Source organism: Equus caballus, chromosome 27, assembly GCF_041296265.1.
Source record: "Equus caballus isolate H_3958 breed thoroughbred chromosome 27, TB-T2T, whole genome shotgun sequence".
In the NCBI taxonomy this organism is placed as follows: domain Eukaryota; kingdom Metazoa; phylum Chordata; class Mammalia; order Perissodactyla; family Equidae; genus Equus; species Equus caballus.
In genome coordinates this window covers 43,300,064-43,327,167 of record NC_091710.1, presented here as the reverse complement: position 1 = coordinate 43,327,167, position 27,104 = coordinate 43,300,064, and the positions used below count along the sequence as shown (strand labels likewise).

Below are 27,104 nucleotides of genomic sequence, written 5' to 3'. Positions count from 1 at the left end.
TTGAACACTCCACATTTTTATGTTTTTCTAGCACTATGCTGGGCAAACAGTGGTAGCCTGAGAAGTTGAATTATGGAGTGCTTACATATGAGTCTTGGAGAATTCTGGGACTCTTTCTCCCACTTTATGACCCATCTCCTTACAGTGTGGCATCAAAGGAAATATAAATCCAACTCCAAAAATAGATAGGGCAAAGTCACCATCCATCTCAGCAAAACTGCGTTCAATTCCACTAACCCCCAGTGTTCCTCTGCCGAAATTTCTCATCTTTCTTTCTCCCATCCCCCCTTCCCAAGGTTGTGAGCTATTCCCTCCCACCCAAGGGAACCTCTCTGCCTACACTAAACTTTTTCAATTCTGCAACCCTATACATTACCACTGAAAGGGAGGAGGAAGAGGATAAGGTCTTCCTATTCTTGTCTCTGTCATATATGAGTCTAAATGCCATGTAACAACATTTTCCCAAGAGATACAGTTTTACTTAAAGTGCTAGCAATATAGATCCTTGACCTTTCGACACAAAGTTCCTCTAGTTTCTCAAGGCATTTTAGGTCAGTGCCTTTCAAACATTAATGTGCATTGAAAATCTCCTGCAGATTCTGTTAGAAATGCAGATTCTGGGATAGGACCTGGGAGTCTGCATTTCTAATAAACTCCCAGGTGATGGCCTGTGCAGCCGATCCTTGGACCTCACTTTGAGTGGCAGGGTTTAGATGACCTCATTTGTTCTATAATTCCCTTAGAAACGCTGCAGTGAAGTTATTAAAATTATTTTCATTGTTGCATTTCTCATTTTACAATGAGGCAACCTAAGGAATCCTGGCTGGCCTGTGATTTCACCTCCTCTTGGCTTGGAAGCCAGAGCTGGAGGTCTCTGGCCAGTGGATAGTGTGTTGGAGATGGTGCCACGTGGTGCCCTGTCTGAGATGGACAGAGACATGTTAACAGGAAACAGTAGTTGGGACATTTCTCTATGGGTCTTTCATGAATCAAAGATCTGGCTACTGTTTGAAAGAATGTCTTGAATGGGTTTGTTGGAAGATCCAAGGAACCACTGTTTAGGCCGGTTCTCAAATGTCATTGTAGCCTGAGGCAGGAGCAGTGTGAATGAGTTTTTTCAGTTGAAGAGAAAAGGCAAGAGTCTTGAAGTAACAGGGAGCCACTGGGCTAATCATTCAGCTGAATCTGCCCAGCTCTTGTTAGCATATCCTCCCTTACAGAGATGGACTGAAAAGGGAAGTTGGAGGATTCAGGCTATGGAAGGGACAGAATGACCTGGGGGCTGAGGGCTGGGGACTAGAAGTCTGATGTTCACTGGAGAACAAGACCCAAGAGTTGATGATCACACTGCTGGGCAGAGAACATTAGAAAGGGGAAAACATCAGCCAGTTGCTTTCTTAAACATTATTGTAAAGCAAACCATGTTATAACTGAAGGGACCTCAGAGACCTTCTGGTCCTAACCCTCCATTTGCAGATAAAGGAACATCCAGGAAGTTGGGGGACTTGCTCAAGGTCATACTACTAGTTGGGGCTTTTAGCTGGCTTTTGAACTCATGGTCCTGAGCTCTTCATGACTGAACGTGTTGTTTCTCACATTCATTAACACTAACACATGAAATTATGTATAAAAATATTGTTCCCAGGAATTAATTTCAACTCTATTTCTGAAACTATATAGGCAGTGACCAGGAAAAAGTCAGTGAAAGAGGTCATCGTCATGTCCCCCAGAGCCCAGCGTGGCACCTGTGGGCACAGTCTGAGGCTTGCTTAGATGTCCACACGTCTCTCTAATGGAGAACTGACTACATACCCATGAGCATATTTAATTCCCATAACAGTCCCTTAAGTAGAGAGTATTACTCCAGTTTTACAGATGGGGAAACTGAGGCTCAGAGTAAGTAAATTGCCATAGGTCATGCATCTGCTGAACTGGGATTCAGATCTGGGCCTGACTTCTCCAAAATCTTGTGCTTCTGCCACCCTCTGCCTAGTCCTTCACCCTGCTGTTCCCTCCTTGAGTGTGCCAGGAGCCCTCACCAGATGCTCTGGGAACAAGACTTGGTTTTCTTCAACACTGGGAGAAGGAGTGGAATCCAGGGGAAATGGTACCTGAAGCTTGCCTAGTGGGAGAGGCAAGATAGAGGGAGGACAAAGCAGGACAATCGACGGCAGAATGCTTGCTTGGTTTTCAACCTTCATTGTACGGTTTTTCCTCTCTGCTCTTGTTTCTATGAAGGGATCAATCAAGGTACTTTCCAGCAACTCTTCAGACTCTTGTTTTGATGAGCTGGAACAATAGTAGTTGTGTGGGTGGTGGGAGCCCCCTTTCTCACTTTTCTTTCCTTCTTTCCTGTCCTGACTCGAGGAGCAATAAGTCACCCATAAAACACCCCAAGAGTGTGGCAGGTCTGGGCAATACCCAGGTTTCTGCTACCATTTATGTGTAGTAACTACTCAAGGTTTCCTGCCCTTTAACAACGTGTGTTGAGTGCTTGGGAGAAGAGCAGATAACTTCCATAACCCTCATATCTTTGCTCAACATTGACCATCAGATTGGACTTCTGTTCATGTCTGCAGTAAGGTAGTCAGCTCGAAAGCAGATTTCTATTGGGAGAGATATTTTTCTCAATTTTTTTAATAGGTCAAAAACCAAATTAGATGACCCACATTGTAGACCCAGACCATTTTTCCACGTAGATAGAGAAAATACCCCCATCCTTCAATGACAGGTAAGCTGGTTAGGCTACGATCCTTAGACAGAAGAAAGTTGTGACGTGGAGGAAATGGAGAGCCCAGAGCCTGTCCCCTCTGGAACTGAGGGGTTTCAGAAGAAAGGAAAGAGATAGATTAAGGAGGACAAACTCTGGGGTTTTGGTTTACCCCATCTCTCAGGACCAAGTGTCCTGAGACCTCCCAAGGAAGGGAGGAACATTAGAAACACTGGATCACTGACAGGAGCCTGGAACCTCAGAAGTGGCAGTCTACTTCTCTGGGCAGAGGAAGGGGAAGCTTCAGGTCCTCAGAGAATGCCAGCCTTCAGCCCCCCCGCACATCCAAGATGGCACAAGATAATGGCAAGTGGGTGACATAAACCTAAGGCAGGGCTTCTGGATGCACTGGGTCTACAGTGGCACACTGGAGTCCCAACAGTCCCAGGTGCCACAAGAAGGGAATACAGCCGTCTGAGAATGCCATCAGCCAACAGAGATCTCAGATCACTTCCGAAAAGCTTTGTAAGAATCCCGATATCAAGATCAGAAAAAGTGACCAGGTCCCCAGACTCTGGTGGGGGTGAAGCACATCACTCCAAAGGGCCAGATGAAGCCAGCAGCCCTTCAGAGGGACCAGTGCAGGAAGCTGCCCAACCCAGCCACTTTGTTGCACTGACTGGATATAGATAGTGGACACAAAATGGACCTAATCATCTTGTCTGCCATGCGATTGCGTGAGCCACACCTCTCCTCCATAACCAGGTGAACAAACTTCACTGGTTCACGCCTGTTGTCTGGAGATAATTATTAACTGTGCCCCTTTTCCCTCTCAAACGTGTCCTGAATTGATCTGACATGAGTGGCCATAAAATAAATATTATAGAATATGGTGCATATTGTGATTCCATTTATTAACTAGAAAAAAAATCACCTATATGTCTAAGATTTCTTGATGTTTGTACATCTGCAAAGAACATGTTTAGAAGGACACTGCTAACAGTGGTTCCCTGGAAATTGAGTGGAAACATGGAAAGTGTCATGCTATCTTTATATGCATGGCTTGTTGTACCAGGCATGTGTTTTTTTAAATGGAAAAAAAAAGCATCTCATTTGGAGGATGAATTATAATGGTCACCTTGAAGAGGAGCCAGGAAGGACAATGGAAACTGAGACAATGAGAGCCTGAGCATTTCTGCTAAAGGAACTGAGCATTTTTCCTACACTGAGACAGTTTATGTTACCACAAAAAGACTAAGTTCACCAGATCATTCTAAACATAGTTTAGTTTGTTTTTCCTATTACCCAATGGGTTTGGGCTCATGAGGAAAATCAGATCAGCCACAGGGAAGAAAAGTAAACTTTTTCTGTCCCCATCTAAGGATAAGGTGAGTAGTTTTGTGACCAGGCTACAGTTGAATCCTGACTACTAATTTTGAAAGGTTTGTTACTCATTTCTTCCAATAGACAGAAATTGCACTATTCTTTTGCGAGAGCATAACCTGCTTTATTTCTCATCTTAAGGTTTCACTCTTGGTTCACACTCAAGCCTATCACCAGTGCTAGATCCCAACAAATGAGAGTGCATAGCAGGTCACCGTGCGGCAGATGCGTCACAGGGTATGGCTATGATCCCCTCGGCCTTTGAGAGGTCAGGTAGGGCCGGGCAGCTGGAGCCCCCTGGGCAGTCACTTCTGGTCTGGAGAAGCCTCTCCATTGGCCCCAGGGCTTGGATACATATTATCATTTGCTGCATATGCCATGACATGAAACAGCTTGGGAAACACTCCTAAGCAAATGAGATCTTGTGAAGTATTGTGGTGTCAACAGAATCATTATTGCATCAAAATCTGAGAACACTCAGATAAAAGTTGCCCTACCTATGGGCTCCTGGGGACATTTTCATGCCTTCATGGCAGCAAGTAGACTTCAGAATCTACCTCTGGCCCTGTCCCTTCGTGGCCACAAAGGTAAGAATAAAGGGAGAGTCAGGGTCTGTAGAAGTTGGCAATTTGGGAACCCCTATGGAACAAACTCTTCTCTGGTTGCCTGCATTCCTCATTGCAGGAAGAGGATGTATTCATATAAGTCACTTGAGTTTTAGTATCGGGAGAGGAAAAGGGAAACTAACATTTATGGAGTTATGGAGAACCAAAAATATATACTCTCTACGTGCTGCACACTAGTCTCTCAACTAATCTTTCAACTACTCTGTGATATGCTATATGTCATCAATTTTAAGACACAGGATTTCCCCCCACAATTTAAAATCTCCGAAACTGAGAGCACCTTCAAATAAACAACCTCTTACAACCATTGTTTGCCAAGTAGAGGTCATGATCTAGTTATCATTGCCTAAAAATGCAAGAACATAAAAGTGTCAACACAAAACTTAGAATGACTTGGAGGAACGTCCTAGAAATAATAGTATAACCTGCTTTCAACCCCAGGAATCAAACGATTGTGAAGAGGAGGTGGGGAAGGCAGTGAAGCAGACGTGTTCAACAACATTTCTGAAGGAAGAGACGAAAGTTAGCTGATGCTACATAATTGTAAAGCCAGTTTGAGAGCCAGGCCAATGGTTTTGGTCTTCAATGGATTATTTTAAGAAATGCTGCATCACTAAGGTTTTTGATAGTAACGTCAAGAAAAATTATCCAGGGGCTGGCCCCATGGCTGGATGGTTAAGTTCGTGCACTCTGCTTCAGTGGCCCAGGGTTTTGCCGGTTTGGATCCTGGGCATGCGCCTAGCACTGCTCGTCAAGCCACGCTGAGGCAGCGTCCCACATAGCAGAGCCAGAAGGACCTACAACTAAAATCTACAACTATTTACTGGGGGGACTTTGGGGAGAAGAAGCAGCAAAAAAACAAAGAAGATCGGCAACAGATGTTAGCTCAGGTGCCAATCTTTAAAAAGAAAGAAAGAAAGAAAGAAAAATTACCCAAAACTTGGAAATAAGGCAAAGAGAGGTTGGCATGTCATTTCAATGTCGTATAGGTCATTCAATTGTCTAATGGAATGTACTTTTGTTTGACTTGCTAACTGCTACTGGGTAAAGATTCACAATTTGTGAAGTTACATGTTAACTTATAGGTTTTTGTCTGGTAGGGATGCAAATGATCTTTGTCTAATAGAAAAGATAACTCTGAAGGTACGTTTTATTGTCCTGTAGGACACTAAGCAGTTTTGTTTCTAATCTAGCAATCTTATTCCCACATACTTTTTCAATACCTATACAACCTTCGTTCCTGTCGTTCTCCTCTGAACCAGGTTTACCATCCTGCTGGTTCTCACATTAAGCTTTGACGGTTGTTATTCTATACTTGCATAAGAATCTTGTTTTTTTAACTTTTTGAAAAGCATATACTCCAACAATTATGGGGAAAAGTGATTCAAAAGAGACTCTGACTATGAAGAAGTTCACCAATTTATTTTACATTTACTTTCTTTTTAGGTGTACAAAAGGTGATTCTATATTCAAAATATAATTAAGTCCAAGAGAGAACTTACAGTAAATTTATAATAAAAATTCTAAGTGATAGGAAATTATCAAATTATCGTATCATAATTTAGTGGGCATTGGTACACAAAGGAGTCAAAGAAATGCAGATCCAACTGAAGCAGAAAAGGAAGTCAACTACAATCTGGGTGGGAATTGAGGAGGAACGCAAGATCTAAATATCTCAAACCCAAAGGTGTGGACCACTACACCCTACAATTTGAAGGGCATGGGCTATGGCGGCTATAAATTATTCTCCTGTGTCCCATTAACGTCATAGGATGGATCGGTACTACAGTCCGGGGGGCTGACGAGTAACCTTGAGCATCAACATAGAAAGCAGAATGGACATGGGTCAGGTTGACATACAGTTTCTTTATAGGGTAAATGCTTTTTAACACCAAGAAGATTTGGATTAATATGTAAACCAAATCCATCATTAATACCATTGTATTATATTTCAGGATAATCTGTGTTTACTTGGAATGTAATGTACTTATCGTATTAAAGATCATTTGCCCTATTGAAGGATCTAACTAATGAGCCTTGTGATTCCAATTTAAAATGTGCTTTTCAGTTATTTACACATATTAAACGGAAAGGAACAAGATTAATTATTTTATGTTTGAAAACAATATTGAGTCATTTCACAAACTTAACAAACTGCCTTATTTATATTTTGTTTCATCTGATTTTAAAAAGTTATTATAAAGTATTTGGAAAGGCTTTTCAGGCAGATGTGCTCAAAAAGGTGTCTTAATATGATAAGTTTACAAATGGAATTACAATGTTTGAGGGGATCCCATGATAAACTTAATTAGCCCCCTTAAATATTCTAAGTGTATTTCCCTATTTTTTAATATTCAGGTTTCTTCTTAAGTATTTCAATTGCTGATTGACAGACTTTCCCAAATAGTAAATATGATTGCTGTGAACGTACTTTACTAATAAATAAAATAAGATTTGGAAGTTGAACGTAAAAACTAGCTTATTTTTTAAATTTTGTAACTCCCATAAGTTGAATATTAATTTTTCAAACCAGATAGTCACTGAATAATCTTTTCTACACCCGGACACCCACATTAACTTTTTAGGGGGTGGGGGGTAGAGGAGGAGGATTGGCCCTGAGCCAATCTGTGCCAATCTTCCTCTATTTTGTATGTGACTTGCTGCCACCATATGGCTTGATGAGTGGTGTGTAGGTCCACACCTGGGATCCGAACCCACAAGCGCCAGGCCACCAAAGTGGAGCACATGAACTTAATCACTATGCCACTGGGCCAGCCCCCACGTTCACTTTTGAGTAGAGCAAGCCTGGTGCAGAGCAGGAAGACGGCCCAGCTCATCGTCACTTCCCCTTTCTGAACCTCCATCTGTACAATGCGTAGGTCCTCAATGAATGAGAGCTCTTCTAGTCTCTTCTTCCTTGTCCCTGCACAGTCTGATTTTTCTTTCAGTCCTAACGTTTCAAACACTGGGTGTCAGTATTGCTCAAAAGCACAGACCTATTCTCAGAGTCAGGATGTAAATTGTTTAAGTAAATCCATTGACAAATCATGCAAGAAAGCTTTTAAATGTCTTTGCAAGCTGAACAGCAGCAGCAAAGCCAATTGTTATTCAGATCCCTGAAGTTGGCGTGCAGGTTTCACGAGTTCTTCCACTCGACCCGGGCAAGTCTGCAGTTCTGTTAGGAACTTTCCAACCCCATCTGCCCTTTCTAGGTGCTTCCTTTCCATGCAAGGAACCACTTGTTATAAAACAATGGAGGGACTTTGAATTGCTGGTCCCCTTCATTAAGAGTAACTGCTCCCTGCAGGCCTAAAAGCAAGAGGGAGGGGAAGAGGATTTAAACACAGTAGAGGGAAAATGGACAATGAAAGAGATAAATTAAATTGATCACAGCTTATTATTAACAATGGCGGAAATAAATCGAACTCAATAAATTGAGGCTCTCAGCTTCTGGAACCCATCTGGGCACCTGACGTTCACCTGCAGCATCGGAAACGCTTCATCCTGTTGCTCCTCATTTTATGCTTCCTCTTCTCTATCCCCAAACGCAGGTAGAGACATGGATTTGTTTGGTTGGTTGATTGCTTATTGTAATTGCTTTAACCACAACTGCCCAGTGCTTAGGACTCAGATTATTCTCCACTTGGGGGTTTTCAAATTGGACTTTCTTCTGCCCCCTTATCTTATCTTGCTGCTCTTCCCCCACTCCACCAAAGGGAGAGCACAGTGTCGCTGGCAGCAGTGGGCAGTTAGAAATAAACAGTCATGTGTGACTCTGGCAAACTCTCTGGTCAGGTCGTTACCTCTTCTCTCTCTCTCTCTCTCCTCTTTCCCGCTCACCCCTTCTTTCTGTTCTCTCTTCTTTCTCTCTGTTCCTTTTTCATAAAGTGAAATCTATCTACTCCATGAAAGAGTTTCTCTGTGAGTAATTCTACCACTTAGTTTTCTAACATTCATTCTTGACTTTTGAGGGGGACTTTTGCCATTTTGTCTGACACTTCTCATGATTTAATGAACATGAACCACTTTCTCGATAAGCCAAAGAGAAAGGGGCTTGTGGGTGTTAACCACCTAGCATTGCCCTAGGAAGGCAGTATGGGGCTCGGTGCTCCATGGAGGAAATGAAGAGTTGAGTCTGGAATGCATGTTGTTATTCAGCAACTTGCAGGTGCCCTGCGCAGTTGGGGGTCACACTCTCTAGTCTGAAAAGATCTTCCAACAGGAGGAAGCCATTGTCCTTGGCCTGACCGAGTCCCTGTTGAAGAAGCTGGAGGAAGGAGACAAGACTGCCTTGCTGCTGGTCACACAACCAGTGAAGGATCAGATTCTCTGGGTACAGCTAGGCCAACTGCAGTTTGGGCCTGGACTCCAGAAGGGTCTGGAACGAGCAGAAGTTGATACTGATTCACCCTCAGCAGCATCGTAGCACTTTGCTTCCATGCTCCACCTAGCTGCCTGGCCAAGCTCTCCTCTTTGTCAGTTTCTGTGGCTCTTGGTCATTCCATCATCTCAGTGGGATCATTATTTCTATCACCCACATTGTTGTCTTTGGTGTTACGGAGCCTTTAGAAAGCCTTTTGGCTAGCATATTTTGGAATCTGACATCTCTGCTTTGGACCCATCAGTTGACAGGTATTTAATTACACACTGTTTGGTAATCTGCTTTTTCCCCTGGACAATTATGGTGGACATTTCCCTTCTGTTATTTAGTAGACTTCTAAATATTATTTCGACAGTTGTGTTGTAATCCATCACGAGATATCCCACGATGTATTCCTTCCTGTTGGACATTTAGGTTATTTCCAAATTTTCAGGACTCCAAATAATGCCTTGATAAGTATCAGTGTAGCAAAATCTTTGCAATCATTCTTTTAAATATTTTAAAAATACACATGTACTGAATGAACACATGCTCTTGGTAAAAAAGCATTACAGATGTGAGTAAAGTCCCTATTAATAACCAGCTTTAATCTGGTCACAGTCATTGTTATAGAGATAACTACTGTTATTGGTTAATGCATGTCCTCCTCTTTTTTAAGGTGTTTGCATGTATTTTCATGGATCTAAGTAAAATATATAGTGCTGGATAGTTTTTATTTGTGAGGCTGGAAGTGGTGCACAGATGCTAACACGCTGTATACATATTCACTCAGCAGCGTATCTTAGAGGTGTTTCTATGTCAGCAGAGGAAGCTCTGCACCCCTCTCTGTAAGTGCTGCGTAGGATTCCACAACGAGGACAAACCCCTGCTTATTGAGCTATTTCCCCATTGCCAGGTATTTGGGCTCTTTTTAGTTATTGGTAAGACAAGAAAGGCTGCATTAGATCTTTTCCTCCTGCACATGTGCAAATGTTTCTCTGGGAAGATTCAGAGAAGCAGAATGGTTGGATCATAGAGAAGTCACAGTGGTCTAATGGTTAAGGTCTGGTGTACCCACCGCCCCAGAAGCAGCCCAGGTTCAGTTCCCCAGTAAGGGAACCACACTGCCCATCTGTCTGTTGTCATACTGTGGTGGCTGTGTGTTGCTGGGATGCTGAAAGCTATGCCACTGGTATTTCACACACAAGCAGGGTCACCCGTGGTGGACAAGCTTCAGCAGAGCTTCTCGATTAGACAGACTAGGAAAAAGGAGCTGGCTGCCCACTCCCAAAATACTTGACCATGAAAACCTATGAATAGCAGCAGAGTGTTGTCTGATACAGTGCCAGAAAGTGAGAGGATGGCACAAAAAGATTGGTCAGGGTTCCACTGTGCTGTACACAGGGGCGCTAGGAGTCGGAATCAACTCCACGCATTAACAACAACAAAGCGAAGGCACGTTTTTAATTTTAAAGGATCCTGTCAAATCTCCCATCAAAGTGGCTACACAAATAACACTTCCACTAGAGATCTGATGAGGGTGTGTGTGTCACTACAAGCCTGCCCATGTTTATGTGATAAAACTTGGAATTGTTGCCGCTCTGATTAAAAACAGTCTCTTGTATTTTATTTGCATTTCCCTGATTTCTAGTGAGATTAAGCATCTTTCCAAGTTGATTGGCTATGTTAGGTCACATTCCTGAAAGTTTAGTTGCTGGGTCAAATGACATGCAGTATATGTGTGTAAGTGCATCTCTATTTCTATATCTGTGTATCTATGCCTTGGGGTATGTATGTGTCTTTCTCTTTATTTATTTATTTTTTGCAGGGAAAGATTCACCCTGAGCTAACATCTGTTGCCAATCTTCCTCTTTTATTTTTTTGTCCCTGAAGCCCCAGTGCATGGTTGTATATCCTAGGTGTAAGTCTTTCTAGTTCTTCTATGTGAGCCTCTGCCACAGCACAGCTACTGACAGACGAGTGGTGTGGTTCTGTGACTGGGAGATGAACCTGGGCCACTGAAACAGTGACCCATCAGAGTTGGCTCTCTATCTCTTTAAAGGTTATATATATTTTTTTCCAACATGCCCTTCTGTAATAATTCAAGCAAATGTATGCTCTCACTACAGAATATATAACTCTATTTTTTCATACTCTCTACAGCATGGAGTTCTAAATCTGTTGGGGGTTTTTTTCTGAAAATTTGGAAGGTAAATATAGCAACTCATTTATTTTAAATTGTTTTCATTAAGAGTAAGATTGACTACTTTCTTACCATTTTTTGCACTTTATATTTCTTTTTTTTTTGTGAACGGTTTATTTCTTTATTTCTCCTATTTTTGTGTGGGGTTGTTCGTCTTTATTCCTGTGTGGATTTATAAGAACTCTTTATACACATTAAGAATGTTAACCTTGTGGCCAGCCTGGTGGCACAGTGGTTAAGTTAGCATATTCTGCTTCGACAGCCCAGGGTTTGCTGGTTCGGGTCCCAGGTGTGGACCTGTGCACCGCTTGTCAAGCCATGCTGTGGTAGGTGTCCCACATATAAGGTTGAGGAAGATGGGCATGAATGTTAGCTCAGGGTTAATCCTCCTCAAAAAAAAAAAAAAAAGAATGTTAACATACACCTGAGGGTTCAATAAGGTCCAGATAGTTCAATAAAAATTATATCCCTAAGGGCTGGCCCCATGGCTGAGTGGTTAAGTTCGCGCGCTCTGCTGCAGGCGGCCCAGTGTTTCGTTGGTTCAAATCCTGGGCGCGGACATGGCACTGCTCATCAAACCACGCTGAGGCAGCGTCCCACATACCACAACTAGAAGAACCCACAACGAAGAATATACAACTATGTACCGGGGGCTTTGGGGAGAAAAAGGAAAAAATAAAATCTTAAAAAAAAAAAATTATATCCCTAACATATTAATACATAATATAAAAATATATATAATATGTAATAATATTCCTAATAATAGTATAAATTCCTCACAGTGTCGTAGCATGCTGCCGTGGAAGGGGCCCCTGGGAAAATCCACTTTGGGGACTACAGCCCCTCAAACAAATAAATGTAACTTTATAAGAAGACTGTCTTCCTCTGGTTTCCGTGCTGTCTTTCCATTTATAAAGCTGGCTGATAGAGCGTCGAGATAAAGCAGCAGAGTTTGAATGTTTGAGTGTGATTAGACTCCAGCTGTTCACTGTTAAAGGATCGGCAGGTGACTTATGCCAGGTCATCGCAGGTCCCGGATGCCTGGCCGTTGTGCACAGGAGCCAAGACCACACCAGCTTCAAGGGAGCAAGCAGGGCTTGAGGCCCCAGGGCTCCTCTGCCGTCCCACAGGCTGGAACGTGCAGCTGGAGGGGTCACTGAGGGCCTTAACTTCTCCCTTTTGGCAGGGCATCCTTCCGTTCTCCCCATCAGAGAAAGTTCGCCTTGGCTCAACCTGTTTCTTGAAAGTCTGTGTTTTCTGGGTAAAAGCTCCCTCAGTGAGAAGAAGAACTCATCCTTGGTTTTATCTCCAGAACTAGAAAGCTAGTTGATAACAAAATAAACACACATAATGGACAGTATGGAATCTATACGTAAGGCTGACTCACAAGATTGGCTCACAGCACAGCCCCTAGCCTAGAATCATTCACAGCGGGTTCAAATCCCAGCTCTACTCTTACGGACACGCAGCTTTGACACAGGGCTCCACTTTCCAGACATCAACTTTCTCGTCTGTGAAATGGGAATCATATTATTCCTGCCTGAGGAAGGCAGAACAGCTGAATTAGTCCACCCATGGATTCTGGCCCAACAAGCATTTTATATGCAATAACTCTAATGATTATTTTTCCCTCTACTCTCAGAATAGAGACAGATCTCTGTGTGAATGACGCTTTCCGCAGTAGTAGGAAGGGGCATATTAGGGTGTATAAATTTCTTCTGAAACACCATAGTTATTAAGGAGTCTAGTATGGTTAGAAGGACTTTTCGTGTTTGTCCTGGATATGACATCAGGTTTTTCAAAAATCTCACTTCGGTTGAGGAGTCTGGCAACCATGGATTACCCAACAACGGTTACCATGGCTGCAAGGAGGAAGCAGAAAGAACCTCCCCACAGTGTTTACTGAAGGGAAGGGAGTCAATAGCTCCTGTGGTTAAGTGATGACTGTGCTTAGGTCCTTCAGACTCTAAGACAGAAATGACTGCAAAACTCATAGAAAAACACAGCCACCCCTTCCCAGGAGATCACAGAATGTACCTCAGCACACTGAGAGAAGTTGTTCCCGACTCCATCGACATGTCCCCCACAGAGAGACATGGCGAAGGCCTCCTTTCTTCCACGTCGTAGGGGATGTTCTGTCCTGAGTTTCACCATATTCTACAGTTGTGTTTACATTCTCAGCATTTTAGGAACACTTTTGCTCATGAAATAAAAGTGGCTGATTCCTACTGGCCCAGATTTCTGGATTAATTGTATAATTGTGGAAATGGAGGAAGAATTCATGAAGTCACTGGTGCCTCCCCAACCTGTATGGGGCTGTTTTCATTGATAGATGGTTATGATCTGTAAAAGGGGGATACTGATAGTTGTTAAAGGAGAATGAGCTTTAGTTGGGCAGATCTGGCTTTGAATTCTGTCTCTACTCCTTAGAGACTGTGTGACACATGTTAATTATTTAGCATCTCTGAGCCTCAGATTTCTCATCTGCAAACTGAATATAACACTTATATTGAATATCACACTTATGTCACAGGATGTTGTGAGCATTAGAGATGGCATAAAGAAAACAGTGAGCCTGGTATGGGAATACAGTTGCCTTCTGTGGAAGGCTGAAAAATGACCCCCCAAAGATGTCCACGTCCTCAGCTCTGGAACCTGTGACTGTTGCCTTCTATGGCAAAAGGGACTTTTCAAGTGTGATTACGTCAAGAATCTTGAGGTGGGGAGATTATCCTGGATTAGCTGGGATGACCCACCACCAGGTGGGCCTGGTGTAATCACAAGGACCCTTATACGAGGAGGTAGGAGATCAGAATGAGCAGTGGAAGAAGGTGATGTGACCACAGAAGCAGAGGTTGAAGTGATGCAGCCAAGCCAGGGAATGCAGACAGCCTCCGGAAGCTGGAAGAGGCAGGGAACGGCTTCTCCCCTGGAGTCTCCAGAAGGAACCAATGCTGCCAACACCTTGGTTTTAGTCCCGTGAGACTCTTTTCAGATACTCTGACCTCCAGAACTGTAAAATAATAAATTTGTACTATTTCAAACTACTGGGTTTGTAGCAGTTTGTCACAGCAGCAACGGGAAACCAATACAACTTTCTACAAATGGCGGTTATGTTCACGACCAAGCACAATAATGTTTATTCAAAATGTGGAAAAAATTTTGAAAATTGTAAAGTACTGTGTGCAAATTATTATCATCAATGTTCCTGTTTTATTCTGCTTACATTTAAACCAAATCTGCTGCTTCTGAACTTTGTTTTTTAATATTTTCCTATTACTGTATCCATGGATGGCAAAGCCATACTTCCATCCTTTTTACCATTTTACAAGAAGATTTATATCTTAAGAGACAGTCCAGTATAGTCCTTGCCTCACAGGGATATAGACTATTGACCTCCCACCACTCATGGGTTTGTGTCACATAAGACACTCTAACTACTTGATCTGAGCACTAAGGGTGAAGAGCTAACGAGCAGGGAAAAGAAAACAAGGTACTCAAGTAGACAGTGGCAGAGACTGCCAGGAGTCTCCCAATATCCATTCTCTCCATATTCTATAAAGATTTTTATCTGGGCACATGGCCACCCAAATAGGCACATCATTTCTCAGACTGCCTTGAAGGTAGGTATGGTCATTGACTAAGTTCTGGCCAACGAAAGAGAAATGAAATTGACATATGCAACTTCAAGGAAATGTCCTCAAAGGGAAGCTCTATGCCACGCCCCTTTTTGTATCTCATTCCTGCTGGCTGGATGACAGATGTGATGGCCACCTCCAACCACAACACAGAAGCCAAGTGTTGAAGACGGTGAAGCAGCAAAATGGAAGGAGGTGGTTCCTTGGTGACTGTGAAGTCAATGTACCAGCAGTCCAGTTCATATGCCTATGTTCACATCAAAATCTATCTTGTTCGAGTAGCTATTTTTATTTCTTTGGTGGTGGGATAGAATTGGTCATTCACAATCAAACCAAACCCTTACTAGTATAAGACTTATTACAGAACTTACTATACAGGAGTGTTAGTATCACAGCTTACTATAAAAATAGAAATCCTGGAGGAAGCATACAATATCTTTATCAAAAACAGGGAAAGAGAGAGCATAAAAGAGATGTAATTGTACCATAAATAAAATCATGATTTTCAATTGTTAAGATAAGCATAGATAAATTGAAGTCGATGATGGTAAGGATTGAGACCCGATGAATAACTAGGAAGGTCAAGTGGAAAGGAGATGAAAACTTAGAGGAAAAATTCAGAGACTGAGGAACACCAAGGAAAATGTTAGCCTTGAGGACAGACCCAGAAGAGCAAATATGTGATTACAGATCTGCAATCTCTTATCTGAAACCATTGAAGCGGGAAGAATTTTGGAATTTAGATTGTTTCAGCTTTGAGAAGTAATACAGTATATAATATACATTTTGATGTGTATATATATTTTATGTATGTATATATTTACATGTTTATGTATGTTATACATATTTTACATTATATATATTTACATATTTATAGTCTATACTATGTAACATCCCCAGAAGGATATGGGAAGCACTCTGAAATCAAACATTTTCAGGAGCAAAACACGTGAATATTCACTCTAATTTTTTAAATGACTAAAAATAGCCTCACATCAGTTCCGGTTATGTTTTTCCACCAAATGTGTTTGCTGAAAATTTGTTTTTTAAAAAACACAACAAAATAAAAATAAAAAACACAAAAACTTTAGATAAGGGATTGTGAGCCTATATCAGGATTTCCAGTAGAAGTAGAAGAGTACTCATGGAGGAGAGATAACAATTCAAGAAGTAGAGGAAAATTGTCCCTAGCTTGAAGAAAAGCTGAGTCTATAGTCTGGAAGAGTTTCATACATTCTAGGCTAATTGATCAAAAGAGGCATACCCTAATTTTTAAAACTTCTGAATTCCAAGGACAAAAGGGAATTTATTAAAAACTTCTTGACTTTCAGAAGGGAACATTTGTTACATACAAAGGGAAAAATTAGCTGACATTTGGCTTCTTTTCTGCCACACTAGGAACCAGAAGGAATTCTAGGAAACATTATAGACTGCTGAAAGAAAAGGACTATAATGCAGGAATCATATGCAGCCAAGATATCGTTCCCTGTTTCAGTGAAAGAAAGATCTTTACAAATATGCAAGGACTCAGAGACTACAGCACATAGATATGGAGCCTAGGGATATAACTGGAAAATAACTTGACTGAAAGGTCAATTTACCAAGACATCTACTTATGAACAGGATGTAGTAACAGGAACCAGATCTGTCTTTCTGCCTGAAACAGCTAAAAATCTGGACAAAATATATACAACAATGGTTTGCAGACTTTGACTATCAAGCATCACGAGATTGTGCTTCCTGAGAGAGAGGAATCATCTGACTGACCCAGCTTACTGCCTGGAGAGAGTTTCCAAGGCATAACATGGGGAGGAGAATCCTGCTCAGCCCAGCTGTCTCCACACTTTGAGCAGACGGTGATGGAGCTCTGAGACCCAGGCAGTTAGAGTTGCACAGCAGAGTACCAGAGGAGAGAGCTGCAGAGAGACAGCACCAAAGATCCTCAGAGGCTCGCTCTTGAGACTTTGGCACACTATTGATGAGAGTATGCCTATGAGGAAACTATACAAGGCCAGAGAAAGGACCCCCGGAAAGGAATACAGGGAATGCAATTATATTGACGCAGGTCACGCCCACTGGGTGACCTACTGTCTATGGCGGCTTTCGCTATAGTGCAAGTTGAGTGGTCAAGACAGAAACATTGTGGTCCACAAAGCCTGGAATACTTACACTTCATAGAAAAAGTTTGCTGACTCCTGGTGTAGGGGATTAAAAAGAATACTTTCGAGTTGAAATACTTGGGCTCAAATTCCTACTGCATCACTGTGTGACCTTGAGTAAGTTACTTAACCTAAGCTTCAGTTTTCTGTCTATAAAAATGGGCATAATGTAGGCACCTTCCTCACACACACATACAGTGGTTGTGAAAGTTAAATGAAGTAAAAGACCGAAAATGCTCTCAACCCTAACTGACATTAAAGAAAGTAAAAGAGAAAATAAATAATTTTTTTAAAGGTTAACTATTTTTGTTCAGAGGCAGACAATTCTCAGTTGCTTTGGGGTTTCCATCATAAAATCAAGCCATGTGATTGACCTAATACCATCTATAACTTCTGCATCACTCCCCCCACCTCCCAATTTGACTAAAAGAGATGGGTCAAAATGGCATTTTTAGTGCTATTTGTGCAAGCTGTATGTCTAGGCAAGCTCTAAAATCCGTGGTAACACAGTCATATCACCCCATCCTCAAGGTGAATTAAAAATTCCAGGGGGAAGATGGTTTCTTTATCTCTTTGCCCCTTCCAGTGTTAAGGAGAGGGTCTTACATTTAGGAACACTTGATAAGTGTTTGGGATGGATGATGGATCAAAGGTGGGTTAGATGGATGGACGGGATGTATGGATGGATGGGTGGATGGATGGGTGGATGGATGGATTGATGGATGGGTGGATGGATGGATGGATGGATGGATGGATTGATGGATGGATGGATTGGTGGATGGGTGGATGGGTGGATGGATGGGATGGATGGATGGGTGGATGGGTGGATGGATGGATGGATGGATGGGTGGATGGATGGATGGATGGATGGGTGGGTGGATGGATGGATGGATGGGTGGATGGATGGGATGGATGGGTGGATGGATGGGCAGATGGATGGGATGGATGGATGGATGGATGAATGGATGATGGATGGATGGATGGATGGGTGGATGAGTGGATGGGTGGGATGGATGGATGGATGTGATGAATCTTCATTGAGGAAACGCTGGGAACAATTTCTCTGTGAAGTGAATAAACAAAGGAAAGTTCTAGGTCTGCCCGCTTTGCCTTCCCATTCACAGTCAACAAAGCCTAAGGCCACAAGTTCCCAGTTCATATCTCTTTGCAGTATGTTTCAGAGGGTTTGTCCTGATTTTGTTCGTTTTGGGGATTTTGCATCTCTGACTATAGAGGTTGACCACGCAGTATTCCTCTACTCATGACACATTGTCATCATTGGGCTGTGCAGGGCCTTTCCCTTGGTTATTGATTTATTAGCTTTTGCCAACTCAACTCCCTATAGATAACCATTGGAATGTGTTTAATCATATATTTTTATTTATGCCAATTTTTTAAAAATATTGTGGTTTTATGCATGTATTTTCTATTTGCAAAAAGTCCATTGTATCCTCTATCTCCTGCTGCTTCTTACCCTTTTGTCTCAGGGCCACATTCCTAAGACCCACCCATGCTGCTACATGCACGTCCAGTTGTTGTTTCTGAGTACACCATTGGTTCCACGCACATATCTGACCTGTCGCTCTCCACATTTTGTTTTTTTAAGGTACAATTGAAAGTAACTTGCCAGTTTAATCAATCCTGTCTCCATGATTTGGAAAAACATGAGGCACTACATCTCTTTGACCATGACCGGAACGGGGCTTGAGCCCCCGGGAAGAGAGGTGGAGGTCAAGAAGAGGTCAGCCTGGGTGGAGGAGCAGCTCTGTCACCCCTGGTGTCCTTGGTCATGTTGCTCAGCCTCTCCCTAGGGTCTTCTTATCTGCAGCAGAGTCAATAATCCCTGCCCCACCTATCTATAGGGCTGAAATGAGGCTGAAGAGAAACAATAGGTGAGAAAACAGGCTTGAATAGTATCCCTAACCACATACAGGTGAGCCAGCCTGCACCGTTCCCTTCTCTAGCTGGCACCCAAGCTCAACCTGGTGACTAAGAAAGCAAATGTGCCCATCCCCACGCTGCGATGAGGCACTCACTCTCAGGGTTATGCAATCAATTAAATGGTACTCCCCAGACACCCCTCTTCCTCACCTCCAGTGCTGTGCCCCTCCTGGGGGCTCTGTAGGGAGGTGCATCCATCCCTCAGGCCATGCGTCCCAGCACCTGCTCCCTCTTGATTTTCACCGCAGTCATCTTCTCCCGGCCTCGTACATCCCCTCCGATTACCTCGATTCACATGTCTACTCTATAACCTGCTGTCTGGAAACAATAGCCCTACCAGGTCTCCATCCCTCTGATATCCCACAAGAGAGAATTATGGCTGGCTTTTATGATTATATTACTCAATTTCGCTAAGTCCACTTCCATATCTTCTCAATAGTAACAACAAAAACGTGAACTCTATGTGTCAACCAAAACGTGGGAAGAGCGTACCCAGCGCAGGTGTGGACACAGCCTCCTGACTCCCTCAGGCAGGGATGGTCAGGAGCAGCCTGCTGGGGCCTCTCTGCTGGAGGCAGAAGGACTTTCACCAGATCCACTCAGCAGCTCTTCCTGACCCCTCTTTGTCCCCCTTGTTCCCTTCAGCTAAGCTGTCCGCAGGGGACAGGAATTCCTCTGGCTCTTATGCTTCCTCTGCTCCCGCACATGCTTCTAGGGCGGCCGTTAGTACTCAGTATTATTGATTGGTTGGCAGGTCTGTTTTTCCTACGAGGCTGTGGGCTTCTTGAGGGCTTATGCCGGTCACATTGCTCCACTATTTAAAGCCCCTTCAGGACTCTCCCCTGCCCTAGGGACTAAGTCCCATTTTCCTTATCATGGAAACCTGGCTTTATTCTCCTTTCAGCCTCCTCTCCCTGAATCCTTGCTCCCACTCTATGCTCTCTCTGTACAAAATTTCTTTCAGTTTCTCCAAGGAGCCATATTCTCTTGTTTCATGCTGTCCCCTCTGCTCCCAACAGGTCCTCGCCACTCTCTGCTCCTCTCACTTGAATAATTCAGCTGTCCCCCAGGTCTCAGGAGTCAGTCCTTGTTCACAGGAATTCTTTCCTGATTGCCACGTCAAGATTAGGTACGCTTCCTAGGTGAGCACTTGCCACATGTGGGCCTGTCTGCTGTCATGCTGCATCTCCTCCACCCCTACCCAAATCCCCAGCTTCACAACATCCTTTGTACGCGTTGAATTGCGTCCTCTCCCCCACAAAATTCATATGTTGAAGACCTGTCCTTCATTACCTCAAAATGTGACCTTGTTTGGAGATAGAGTCTTACAGAGCTAATCAAGTTAAAACGAGGTCGTCAGGGTGAGCTCTAATCCAATATAACCATGTCCTTATGAAAAGGGGAAATTGGGAGGCAGACACACACAGGGACAACGCCATGGCAAGATGAAGGCAGAGATTGGGGTGATGCTTCTCCCAGCCAAGCAACGCCAAAGACGATCAGCAAATCACTGGAAGCAGTGGGGGAGGCATGGAATGGGTTCTTCCCCACAGCCCTCAGAAGGAACCAACCCTGCTGACATCTGTGAGACAGTGAACTTCTGCTGTTTAAGCCACCCCGTCTGTGGCACTTTGTTATGGCAGCCCTGGCAAACTCATGCAGGTGGCAATCAGGTTTCTTTTCTGTATTTTTTGCCGCTGCGACTACAGAGCTTAGCACAGCGCCTCGGACACATCATGGGAGCTCAAAACATAATGACTGAAAGGACAGTTCATCCTTGGGGGAACAAACAAGAGATATGGTTCCTGCACTTGAAGATCTCACAATGTGATGGAAAACACACAGAAGGAACAAGACAATTCAAAGTGTGTGCTTAAGGCCGGGGTCAGAGATGTGGAAGCTCAGCGTCCTGGGCCTGCCGAGCCCCTAATTCAGATGGGAGCAGGCGGTGCAGGGCAGCCACCCCGGAAATCTCCCAAAGCCTCAATCTTGAAGTACGATTTAGTCAAGCAGAGAAAGAGAAATGGACAGAGAGACAGAGAGAACAAAACCCCACGGCAAGAGAAAACATGGGCTGTTTGTGGACCTGTGAGTACTTTGATGGAGATAAGCTGGAGCCTGATTGATCATGAGGGGTCTTGTAAAACTGGCTGAGTCTGGGAACCAATGAGCAAATTTAAACAGAGTGACACGCATGGGCAGGCTTGAGTTCTAGAAATTTCTCTCTGACAAAGTGAGGATAGATTACAGAGGGTATGACTCACCACCAGGATATTCTCTGCTCTTTGTGGACCTTAGAAGTTGGAGGAAGTCTTTCTTTATCAGCCCTCAACCTCAACAGCAAGCAGCAGCCCCCGGGCTGGGCCTGGCTGGGAAAAGCCTTGAAGGTATCTGCCCTGACCCACAGCCGGGCTCCTATTTTGTCCTTTTAACGGGCGGTCATATCTCCTCACTAGACGTGTTGCATGCCTATTTTTAAGTCCAGACAATCCCCACCCCCCTTGAAGCTGCGTCTAATTCTTGGACGTTGGGGTAAAACCACAGGTTTTTCCTCATTCCTCAAAGCCACTAGCTCGAAGCACGTAATTGTGTGACGCTGGGGAAGAAGCCGTGGACGTCTGCATCCTGTTTCTGTTCCCATTCCTATTTCTCTGGTGCACAAAGCAAAATCACGCAAACTATAAAGACCATCGGGGAGAGGGGAAACAGGATCCTAAAGGGATGAGGCTGCCCCGGGACAGACCCTTCCCCAAAGGGGACAGGAGGCAGAGGAGGGGCTCCAGGATCAGAGGCCACCCCCTCCGCTGCATGGCACACACATGGGGTCTGCTCAAAGTAAAAACATGGATTTGGGTCCTGTCGCCTTGGTCTCATTATTTTTATTGCCTCTCAGTGGTTGCCCTGAACGCTGTGCTCAAGATGGGAAGGAAAGCAGGCTGACACAACTCATCTGCAGGACGGGGGAGGAGAGCACCGTGGCACACAGCCTGAGGGCCCGGCTTCTGCTTCCTGCGGCACTGTCCCAGCTGGCCCCGGGCCCCATGGAAGCCAACTAGATGGACATGCTCTCAGCACTGCAGGTGTTTACAGTACCCACTTGCCCCTGCAGACCCCAAATGCCAGGGGACTCATCTGCTGATCGTGGTCGGGGCTGGTGTTGACATTTGCATCAGTCAGGCCAGAGCCCACCTCAACGGGTCATCCTTCTGTCGGCACTTCAGAGGCACTACAGGACAGCTGCAGAGCTGGGGCTCACCACAGAGCAGGGCTGCCACCAGTGTGGGTAGAAGCTCACGACCTGGAATTTCCCTGCTGTTATGGATGGGCCTTGATGGGCTTTTCTTTGACTTCCTCTTGTAGACCTTTGGACAGCGCTATTACCGATGCAATACATGCAATAGCGTCCTGTTCCACTCCAGGAGGGGCTGCGTTTCAGCAATGGGAGGGGTTTGCCCCATACCCTGAGGGGCATTTACTAGGAGCGAAGGCCAGCAGAGCAAGGGCAGCACACCCAGCCAATCCATCAGGCCCTGGGAGTCTGCTGTGTGGCAGAGACTGCGGAAGTCTCGCCCCCGCCCGCTTACCAGGACATTTGGGAGAATTCAGCAAGCCATGTATTCTAAGCCCTGGCAGATTTAAAGGGGAGAGAGAGAAAGTCGGGGCTCTACAGGTCAATTTTATTACTGTTGTCAGGGACAAATCTGTAGACAGTGTATGAGAGCAGAGTGTTGAGACAAAGGACTTTCAACGTCAAGGTAATGAACTTGCAATGCAATTTTTTAAAAAACTATGAATTGTCATCAATATCCCAATTGATATATTTCACATTTAAAAAATCAAGGTTTCCATCTTCTCTGGAAACATACGAAGACGTAGCAACATTCGGCACATATTTCTGCATGTCAGCAATCAGCTCGAGCTCAGACACAGCCCTTCCCTCTAAATGGAGCCATGTTGTCCAGTTTGCCAGAATCCTACTGAGTCGCTTTTAATCATTTATATTACTTGCCTGGCTCTGCAGGCATTTGAGTTGGGGGGCCTCACGCTTACTCGCTGGGCCCCAGAGGTCCAATCAAGCAGGGCTTGTAGGGAGAAGCACCTCTCTCTTATTTACCAACCTGGCCCAAGGGCGGACACGTGACTCTTTCTCCCTATTGCCTCATCAAACCTACCTCCCCAGTCTACACAGATAATACAACATGGAACCAGTTCACTGAAGCATTACTAATGGTATGGGATAGCAACTCTCTGTGGACACAGAGAATTCCGAACATCTTGACTTCGAAAATACAGCATTCTAATCTTCAGTGTAGGGTTTGTGAACTGCCTCCCGGATCCTGGGGTTGGACTTAACTCCTAGCACCTAAATCCTTTAAAGCATTTCTCAGTTCCTCAAATTTCAGACCCGAGAAGTGAGGCTCAGAAAATCCTCAGGATTCCTTCTCTTGTTTGCCAGAGCCCCACCTTCTGAATTCCGGTTTCCCGTCTGAGGACCTGCCATTTCACAATAATTCACAATGGGAAAGCCCCTCCATGTCAAAGAAGACCGAGCGTGCCCAGATGGACTGCGACATTAATATTCAGCTTACAACAAGATAATCACCTCCCATGACAGACCCCAGCTGTTTATGCAAGAGACACGTGGGCATCATGTTCGACCCTTGCTGTTCCATTATAAGCATCAATTCTGCCCACACTGAGTGGGGATCTAAACTTTCATGTGAATGGAAGACTCACTCAGCTATCAGCTTCTTAGGCCTGCAGAACTTTCTTCAACTAATTCAGCTAAGCGTTGCAAAGCCTTGTGCCCTCCTCCTTTGCAAAGCCCTACTCCCCAGTGTAAGATAAACTGGACTCGTCTGAGTAGAAGGAAAGAGAGGGGATTTATGGGGTGAAGATTTGATTTCAAGCTTCTCTACAATTTAAATGCTCTGCAGCTCCCTTTCCTCACCTGTCTGCTCCACCCTGCCCGTGTGAGGATCAAATGACATAAGAGAGTGAAAAACTCTGTTATGAATTCTCGCATAAAGTTAGTAATTAACTAGTACCGAGACTGCACGGAAGTTTCTGTGAGATGGCTTACAGCGATTATGTACACGCCAAGCGGGCAAATACGTCCTCCTGGGACATTCATTCTGTACCTCTGCAGCACGGCTATTGTCTGACTCATGTCTGCAGGATTAGAAGGCCGGTTTCTCAGGATGCCGGGAAAATCAGGCCGGTTGGCAAATCAATAATATCTGGTGAGAGGCCTTATAGAGAATCATGAATGAAAATGGCAAAAATTAATCAATTTTTATTTCATTATCAAGTGCTTAATACTTATGATATAACAAATATTAAGGATAATTTTAATTACTTTGAACGTCATCATTAGTTATTTAATAATTGATTATAATATGCTTATTCAATTAATAATTATAATTATTGAATAATTAATAATTTATTCTGTCATGTCTGTTAATTAGTTAATGCACGAATGATTAAGTAGGTTGTGGGAGGCTGTTGCAAAAGGTGAGACAAATTCAGAGGGAGAAGGCAGAAAAGATATCTGTTCATGTCATTGGGCCTCCAGAGAACCACAAGAATACATACCTTGGAACCGGAAACGAGTACACATGCTCTTCTAGAATATGTTCTCTGCACAGGTGTTTTAAGTTTCAAATATTTTTACCTGATTTTTAAAGAATAAATCATCATTGGTATAGATTTTTTGTATTAAAAAAAATTCATGGCCCCAAATTGCAATCTGCTGTGAAAATTTGATCAGGAGAAAGGTTTCTCATCACACAAAATTTGGGACATGGAGAACGTGTTTTCCCCAGGGTCCAGGGGAAAGTTGAAGCCCTGGGCAGAAGGGAAATTAACTTGATCTGGAAATTCAGGATTGAGAATGATTTTCGTTAGGTTCTGAGCCAATCAAAGGAATGCTATTTGTGTGCCTTTAGCTAACAACCTCACCTGATACCCGCCTACCACGTCTTGTTCAACAGAAAGGAATATCTATTTATCATCCATTGAGAAAATGCCCTTTTTGCTCTCAGTGACAATTTTCTCAAATAAAAAGCCAGATTGAGGAAGGAATGCATAAACTAAATGGAATATTACTTGGCCATAAAAAGGAATGAAGTTCTGACACATGCTACAGCATGGAGGAAACTCGAAAACAGCATGTTAAGGGAAAGAAGCCAGTCATGAAAAGACAAAAATTATATGATTCCACTTGCATGAGGTACCTAGAGCAGACAAATTCATAGAGACAAAAAGTAGATCAGAGGTTACCAGGGGCCAGAGGGAGGAGGAATGGGGCATTATTGCTTAAAGGGTATAAAGTTTCTGCTTGGGATGATGAGAAAATTTTGGAAATAGATAGTGGAGATGGTTCACAAAATTGAAAATATAATTAATGCCACTCTACTTTAAACTTAAAAATGGTTAAAGTGGTAAATTTTATGTTATGCGTTTACCACAATAGAAAAATACCAAAATTAAAATAAATAAAAAGTTGGGATGGCTTGGGCCGTAGAGTTCCACGTAGGATCCTTTCGCTGAAAGGTTAGACAAGACCATGTTTCCAAGGCTTTTCCATCACAGATCACTCATAAACCTTCTCTTTTAGCTGGACACCCTCTCCCGGCCATGCCTGCCAACCTCACAACTCTGCTTCCAGTCTCAGCTCCACCAAGAAAAGCTTCGGAACCACAGAAACGCGTTCTGGGGAATGAGTTTGTTTAAAGCCTTCGCTGTTGGTTTTAGTCAAAATTTTTAAAATATCTTAAAAGCACGATTGATATATAAACTAAAATAGAACTGCAACTTCAGAGAAAATAAAAATAGACTTATCGTAGACTAGCAATTAATACCATGATAAATCTATTTTCATATTTCTTTTCTCTTATTTCAGAAAGTAAGAATAAAATGGCTTTGCTTAAATATAAAAACCTAACCATCTCTTCCCATCTTATCTACTTCCTTGTACTAGATGGTTTCCCCAAACCTAACAAGAGTTCCCTAAAGCTGGTTCTATCATTAAAATTATAGGAGATCTTGCAGTTAAGGCTTGGCCCACTCTGAACAAATATTCCCAATCTCCAATTTCAAACCTATTTTCCTCTTCCTGAATTGATTGCATATTGACCTAGAGAAGATAAAGACAAAGATACTTAGGAAGGTAACACTGGCAGCCAATTGGGTAGAATAGCTGGAAAAGTCCATTTAAGAGTAAAATGATGTATAATTAAAGGTAGGTTATCACCAGTTTTTGAATTCTTGCTAGATGTTGAAATTAGATGTATTGAATAAAAAGCATGGGGCTTAAAGTCTGAGGAACTTTAAAAATGCTTTCAAAATCCCAGCTCTGCTTCTTAGCTGCTCTTGGCATTGGAGAAGTTACATATCCTCTGAGTTTCCGTTTGCTCATCAGTAAAATTCAGTCAGTGGCACACAGTAGGAACAACACCGGAGTCATTGAATAAGTGGATAGAGGAACGGTTGATATTCATCGAATCAAAAATTGTTTACCAAACCCAGACTTAGCGGATCCAAGACAAAGAGAAGGGAGTTGACAGAGAATTATGTTTTAATGGAATAACAAGGCAAATGGAGAAAGGAGATTGATTTTGAAAAAGTTGAAAGAGCTTCAGAACTATGGAGAGCCTCCTGACTGATTGAGGTATTTAAACCTCAAAATAATTTCCCAACCTCATTTTTAGTAAAGGAAGGCAGTTATATTTAAAAAAAAAACAAAAAGTAAGAGCGAAAACACGTGCCTCTATGAGCCCGAATAAATCCAGTTTCTACAACACTCAGGATGACCAGTGGGTCGAGGCAAAGCAGAGTGGACACTTCTCATAGTGACCTAGAGCTATTACAACTTGCTGTCCTGACCTTAAGATGGTTCTGGGTGAACCCAGAAGACAAGATGTTTTGTCAGACTCAGGTTCAACTACGTGGACCTCAGAGTGTACAACATACTGTTTGCTGCGCCTGCCAGGACCCAAGGCAGAGTCAGTTGTGTGCACGCCTCTGTACCCACAGCCACAGGCATTCTCCACACTCTGGTTTACTAATGAACGCAGAAGGGG

At 43.3% G+C, this 27,104-nt stretch overlaps 2 long non-coding RNA genes across 4 annotated transcripts in view; one reads left to right on the top strand and one right to left on the bottom strand.

Annotated features, from left to right (window-relative positions):
- The window catches only part of LOC138921062 (uncharacterized), a 37,657-nt gene extending 16,108 nt beyond the window's left edge, over positions 1-21,549 (bottom strand). Inside the window, exon 1 of one of the 2 annotated variants that reach the window (XR_011433324.1) lies at positions 21,285-21,549. This is a non-coding gene — a long non-coding RNA (uncharacterized lncRNA). The remainder of the gene's footprint in view (positions 1-21,284) is intronic. The other variant, XR_011433322.1, reaches the window with a different exon arrangement.
- Positions 4,603-26,335, top strand: LOC111770925 (uncharacterized). Of its 2 annotated transcripts, none has more exons than XR_002804408.2 (3): positions 4,603-4,680; positions 21,914-24,263; positions 25,640-25,961. It is a non-coding gene; the product is annotated as an uncharacterized lncRNA (long non-coding RNA). The 2 variants fall into 2 exon arrangements; XR_002804409.2 differs by lacking the exon at positions 4,603-4,680 and adding an exon at positions 20,646-21,407 and having other exon boundaries at positions 25,640-26,335.
- Positions 26,336-27,104: the final 769 nt, after the last annotated feature.